General features: G+C 50.5%; 1 protein-coding gene across 2 annotated transcripts in view; it reads left to right on the forward strand.

The window, feature by feature from the left end:
- Positions 1-3475: 3475 nt before the first annotated feature.
- The window catches only part of adisspb (adipose secreted signaling protein b), a 39649-nt gene continuing 37124 nt past the window's right edge, over positions 3476-6000 (forward strand). Inside the window, exons 1-2 of one of the 2 annotated variants that reach the window (XM_083640288.1) lie at positions 3476-3492; positions 5491-5541. The gene's annotated coding sequence lies outside the window, so the exon portion shown is untranslated. Of the gene's footprint in view, positions 3493-3539; positions 3800-5490; positions 5542-6000 lie in introns of those variants that run through there. The other variant, XM_083640287.1, reaches the window with a different exon arrangement.

The following is a 6000-nucleotide window of genomic DNA, read 5'->3' on the forward strand; positions in this document are numbered from 1 at the left end:
CCCAACACTGGTATAATGATAGACAGACACCAAAGCTTCAGCTTCATCAGAATAATAAATAAATAAATATAATGTCTGCCAATTTTGATCAACTATAATTGGAGGGGTATAGACGGTTTTCACCAGCTGCAACCCCACAACACTTCCTTTTTCTCAGCTTCTTCTTCTGTGTTTTATGGCGGTTGGCAAGCTTAAATGTTGCATTACCGCCACCTGAATTGTATCAGCTTCACAGTGCTAACTATTGACAGTGTCCACTTTCTCAGCTATTCAGGGGAAAACACTGACATAGCCTACTTCTATTTCTATTTTTTATTTTTGCTATGTAAACGTTTAAATGTAAAGATAGGCCTATGCGTGCAATAACGTACTGATAGTCAGCTTACTCTGTAACATGTAGCTTTTTTTAGCCTCTCAGGCTAGCTCCGGGACGCAATCTTTTTTTTCCCATGATGGTGAAGGCTAGGCGAAGGCATGACCCACCCCTCTCTGCCTCTAATTGGCTGACTGCACTCGGCTGCTCTCACCTGCTTCCCAGGCGAGCCAGAAGTCATCTCAAACGAGCCATTATAGCCTATACTTTCATTCAATGTCACGATGCTGCGGGGGGAAGTAGGCTACTTCATAGCTTAACTATGAAAATAGTGTCCGCTGTTTATCTCCCTTTCTGCTCCTCTTCCCCTCTCCTCTGCTCTCCTCCTCTCCTCTCCCCCTCTCCCCTCCTCTTCTCTCCTCCTCCTCCTCTTCTCCCCCTCTCTCCTCCCCCCTCCCCCCCTCTTCTCCCCCTCTCCCCCGGTTCCCCCCACCCACCCCGGTCAGCGGTCGCCTTTTATACACGGTCCCAAACAGCGCAGGACAACGTGATTGGCTGACTCAGATTTGAATCTGAGCCAGCCAATCGCTGTGCCCCATGACCGGATGGACCATATATGGACTTCCTCCCCCCGAGTGGCTCGTGCTATCATAGCTGCTGACTGCTGGCCTCTGCCCCTCTCCTCCTCTCCCCTCCTCTTCTCCACTCTCTCCTCTCCTCTCCCCCTCTCCTCTTCTCCTCTCCTCTTCTCCCCCTCTGCCCTCTCCCCATGCCCCATGACCGGATGGACCATATATGGACTTCCTCCCCTCGAGTGGCTCGTGCTGTCATAGCTGCTAACTGCTGGCCTCTCCCCCTCTCCTCTTCCCTCCTCTCCTCTCCCCCTCTCCCCTCCTCTTCTCCCCCTCTCTCCTCTCCTCTCCTCTCCCCCCCCTTCTCCCCCTCTGCCCTCTCCCCCTCTCCTCTCCTCTCCCCCGGTTCTCCCCTCCTCTCCCCTCTCCCCCTCTCCTCTGGTTCCCCCCACCCACCCCGGTCAGCGGTGGCCTTTTATACACGGTCCCAAACAGTGCAGGACAACGCGATTGGCTGACTCAGATTTGAATCTGAGCCAGCCAATCGCTGTGCCCCATGACGGGATGGACCATATATGGACTTCCTCCACCCGAGTGGCTCGTGCTATCATAGCTGCTGACTGCTGGCCTCTCCCCCCCTCTCCTCCCCTCTTCTCCCCTCCTCTCCCCCTCTCTCCTCTCCCCCTCTCCTCTCCCATCCTCCTCTCCTCTCCCCTCCTCTTCTCCCCTCCTCTCCCCCTCTCCTCTCCCATCCTCCTCCTCTCCTCCCCCCTCTCCACTCCTCCTCTCCTCTCCTCTCCCCCTCCTCTTCTCCCCCTCTCCCCTCTCCTCTTCTCCCCCTCTCTCCTCTCCTCTCCCCTCCTCTCCTCTCCCCCTCTCTCCTCCTCTTCTCCCCCTCTCTCCTCTCCTCTCCCCCTCCTCTTCTCCCCGTCTCCCCTCTCCTCTTCTCCCCCTCTCCTCTCCTCCCCTCTCCCTCTCCTCTCCTCTCCCCCTCTCCCCTTCTCTCCCCCTCTCCTCTGGTTCTGCCCTCCTCTCCCCTCTCCCCCTCTCCTCTGGTTCTGCCCTCCTCTCCCTTCTCCCCCTCTCCTCTCCTCCCCCTCTCTCTTCTCCCCCTCTCCCCCTCTCCTCTGGTTCTCCCCTCCTCTCCTCCTCCCCCCCCCTCTCTCCTCTCCTCCCCCCCTCTCTCCCCTCCTCTTCTCTCCCCCTCTCCCCCCCTCTTCTCCCCCTCTCTCCTCTGGTTCTGCCCTCCTCTCCCCTCTCCTCTGGTTCTCCCCTCCTCTCCTCCCCTCTCTCCCCTCCTCTTCTCTCCCCCTCTCCCCCCTCTTCTCCCCCTCTCCTCTGGTTCTGCCCTCCTCCCCTCTCCCTCTCCTCTTCTCCTCTCCCCCTCTCCCCTCCTCTTCTCCCCCTCTCCTCCGGTTCTCCCCTCCTCTCCCCCTCTCCTCTGGTTCCCCCCACCCACCCCGGTCAGCGGTGGCCTTTTATACACGTCCCAAACAGCGTTGGACAACGCGATTGGCTGACTCAGATTTGAATCTGAGCCAGCCAATCGCTGTGCCCCATGACCGGATGGACCATATATGGACTTCCTCCCCCCAGTGGCTCTGCTGCTGCTGACTGTTACTGCACTATCCGTCAGATCCCTTTCAATACCAACCCTGTGCAATCCATAAAGGTACATGGACGTTACTCTGCAGAAACTACAGTAACAAAATCACAAATTGCTCTGTTTTTGGAGCTCTGCATGTCTGTGTTTGTCTAGTTAATGCGTTAATGTTAGCTAACGGCTAACAATCGCTAGTTAGCCAACCAACCAGCAGCTAACATTAGCTAGCTAGCTTACCGGAAGCGATATTTTTTTCGGATGATGGCGAAGGCATAACCCACCCCTGGCCATCTCTGCCTCTGATTAGTGGCAGCGTTATAAACCATAGATATGACTATATTAAAAACATAAACACACTGGCGTCTTTCATGCAGGCTAGCAAGCGTAACTGCTGTATGTCTGTCTGACCTTACCCCGCTAGCCGGGCGCTTCTCGCTCATACTGAGCACATTAGCGCCCGGCGAACGTCACGCATTTCCCATTTTACACTGTGCCATTTTCACGTCTAGGTCTAAAAGCCGGCTCTTACCTGAGTCTTCCTACTCAGCGTGTGCACGTCTTTCCGACAGGGGTGGTTGTTATGGCAACTATCAACAACAACAACAACAACAACAACAACAACTACTACTACTACAAGACATAAAGACCGAAATAGGCTACCTTGTTTTAATGTGTCCGTCGGAGACACGGCCTAACGTTAACATTTAATATGAGCCGAATATCAGCCTGCGCTCAGCTATGTATACAGGAAGTAAACCGGATATTCAGGTGGGTTGTGACGGTTGTTATTGTTGTCAAGTTAAAACTGTCTATATTGTGCAGCATTTTGAGACATCTTGCTTGGTGCTGGTAGGCATGCACAAATAAACAAAACCACAGGGAGGCGACATCTTCCCAAAAACGTACAGCAGTGACTGGAGGGAAAAGGCAGGCTTGTTTTGACGATCAGTTTGACCACCAGACCAGTGCGTGCTTGAGAGAGGGGCGGTTCAGACGTGTGTTGGGTGAGCGGAGCATCTATTATACACATTTGTCTATGCGCATGCAGGAAACAAAATAATAATCCTCGATTCTTAAAAACCCACTGGCGAGGCGAGCAGACCACGTGATCAGATGCGGAAATTGGCCAGTGTGGCGAAAGTGTAGCGAAAAGGGGGGGTGGGTGTTTTGTTTACATTTGGAGCTGGTACTACTCTACTACTACTACTACTACTACTACTACGCGCTGCCAGTACCAACATTGCACTGAGGTGGACCACGGCTTCGGGTGTTTGCTTGGGTTTTCTGTACGACTTTCATCTATTAAACAAGGTAGGTAAGCTTCACGGATATTCAAAGAAATACACTCAAATAAAAAGTCTATTTTGGTCATTTTCTCTCTCTCGGTAACTTTTTATAGGCAACGTCATGTGGAAGAAACAGCTGTTTTTTGTTGTCAGGGTGGTAGCTATAGCTATCGGTATGCTGCTATATCAGTTTTTAGATTCCGCTTCGGTTGGTCTTCTCTCCATGTTCTCCACTATCAGCTGAGTGAGTGAAGGACCTACATGAGATCTGTCACTAACACAGCCTGGCTGGGCTCAATAAGGTGTTCATACATCATTCATGTGAAATAACATGAGCGCTCCAAACCGTTCTCATTTTTATTTATTTTCTTTTTCTTAGATGATTGTAGGCTGGTTAACACAGCAAGAGGGTACAAGTCTACTGTGCACTTGCTATGAACACTCAGCGCTGTTCACATTTCAGTGAAGAACTAAGACATTTGTGTGTAAGCAAGGTGCTGCAGCAGGCAGAAATTAAAGGGATAGTTCTTTTCTTTTCTTTTTAGTCTGTGATGTTGATTGGTGGAGTTATTTCTCAGCGCTGTTCCTCATATAGCAGCTCTGCAACGTTTTTCTTTCCCCAAAAACAAATGCAAGGTCAATGGGGTCACGCTCCTGTATGTACAAGCTGCCTGAGGCTCACTGACATGTCCTCCACAGTCTCACACACACACACACACACACACACACACACACACACACACACACACACACACACACACACACACACACACAGTCACACAAAGGACATTTCAGTGAGCTTCAGTCAGCTTGTACATACAGGAGCGTGACCCCAATGACCTTGCATTCATTTTTGCCCAACTTTCCAGACCTGCTATATGAGGAACAGCATGGACTGTGCTGAGAAAGAACTCTACCAATCAACATCGTCACTTTTAAGTAGCAAATATTGCTAGACTTATGTGACAGGTTTGTCTCTGGGTAACACGTTTTTTTTTCTTCTTTTTTCCCCCAATATTTTATTTTCAATTTTTTATGAAACAATACAAGACAGACAGGCTCAGACACAGGGGGAAGGATGAGCATACATACATCATTGACATTGAACATTGCAATGTGGTGCTACCAGCTGCTCAAGGCGCTTATGTATGTATGTTATAGATAAAGTGCTTGGGATCTCACGCAAGGGCTCCACAAGACACCAGCCGGACAAGCCAACCATCACCCCCGACCTCAGTCACCCGTCATTCTTCTTAACATCGTCAAAGTGGGCCAGAAACGCTTCCCAGATAGTTGAGAAAACTCCCAGGCGAGTTTGGTTCTCAGGGACCTGAATGGGTAACAAGTGTATTCATGTGAGAAAGATAAATGAAGCAGAAGCCATGTTTGTTGGTATAGTTGGAATAGGAGTATTTTCCCACAAACTGTACTATGCGCAGTAGGTCTTTGTTTTGTCCTGCAACTCTCCAATAAGACACATTATCAGAGACGGCTACTGCTGCTTTCAGAGCCAGAGCGCCATACATCTCGATCTCATTTCTAATCATAGTGACCTGACCCATTTAGCTGCTCCAACTTAAGCAGCGTCGACATTTCAAAGCGTTCAAAATGGAAGCTACTCCGAGCAGCACCAGACTATTGTCAGTGGACGTGACATTGAAAGTTTTCTGTCCCCCTGTGGTAAGAACAGAGGAACTCATTCACTTTCATTCCCAGGCTCTCTGAAGCAAACCTCAAGTGGCTCTCTGGGTCGCCAGCCTGCCAGATGTGAGTAGCATTTCACGCACGCACGCACACACACACACACACACACACATACACACACACACACACACACACACACACACACACACACACACACACACACACACACAAAGGACTTCCCCATTTTATATAACTAGAAATCTCTTGCGCTACGTGCGCTCGATCCCTAGGGTCACTAGCTCGGCCGCTACACGCCCTCGCCTGCCTTACAACCCATATGCTGCGCGGCCTTGCCCACAGCTCAGCTGCTGCGTGGCCTCGCCTGCTCTATTGGCATGCGCAGAACCCACTTACTCCCTTTTATATAAGAGAAGATAAAATATATGTAAATCTCACTCACTCACTCACTCACTCACTCACTCAGACAGAACACATGCTTTGGTTACTGTTGTATAAAAGCAACAACATAACACTCAAGAGCGCCCACTTGGGTTTTATTGCGACAGACAGAGCCTACCTACT

Source organism: Poromitra crassiceps (genome assembly GCF_964638095.1).
Source record: "Poromitra crassiceps genome assembly, chromosome: 7".
NCBI classification, from domain to species: domain Eukaryota; kingdom Metazoa; phylum Chordata; class Actinopteri; order Beryciformes; family Melamphaidae; genus Poromitra; species Poromitra crassiceps.